Source organism: Arachis duranensis, chromosome 1, assembly GCF_000817695.3.
Source record: "Arachis duranensis cultivar V14167 chromosome 1, aradu.V14167.gnm2.J7QH, whole genome shotgun sequence".
Classification (NCBI taxonomy): Eukaryota; Viridiplantae; Streptophyta; class Magnoliopsida; order Fabales; family Fabaceae; genus Arachis; species Arachis duranensis.
In genome coordinates, this window is record NC_029772.3 from 47,076,602 (window position 1) to 47,077,077 (window position 476).

The window sequence follows — 476 nt, forward strand, 5'->3', positions numbered from 1 at the left end:
CAATTTAAGTTTGGTGTTGTGATGAGCGGATAATTTGTACGCTTTTTGGCATTGTTTTTAGTATGTTTTTAGTATGATCTACTTAGTTTTTAGCATATTTTTATTAGTTTTTAGTTAAAAATCACTTTTCTGGACTTTACTATGAGTTTGTGTGTTTTTCTGTTATTTCAGGTATTTTCTAGCTGAAATTGAGGGAGCTGAGCAAAAATCTGATTTAGGCTGAAAAAGGACTGCTGATGTTAATTGAGGGACTTGAGCAAAAATCTGATTCAGAGACTGAAAAGGACTGCAGATGCTGTTGGATTCTGACCTCCTTGCACTCGAAGTGGATTTTCTGGAACTACAGATACCCAATTGGCGCGGTCTCAACGGCGTTGGAAAGTAGACATTCTGGGCTTTCCAGAAATATATGATAGTCCATACTTTGCCCAAGATTTGATGGCCCAAACCGGCATTCAAAGTCACCCTCAGAATTC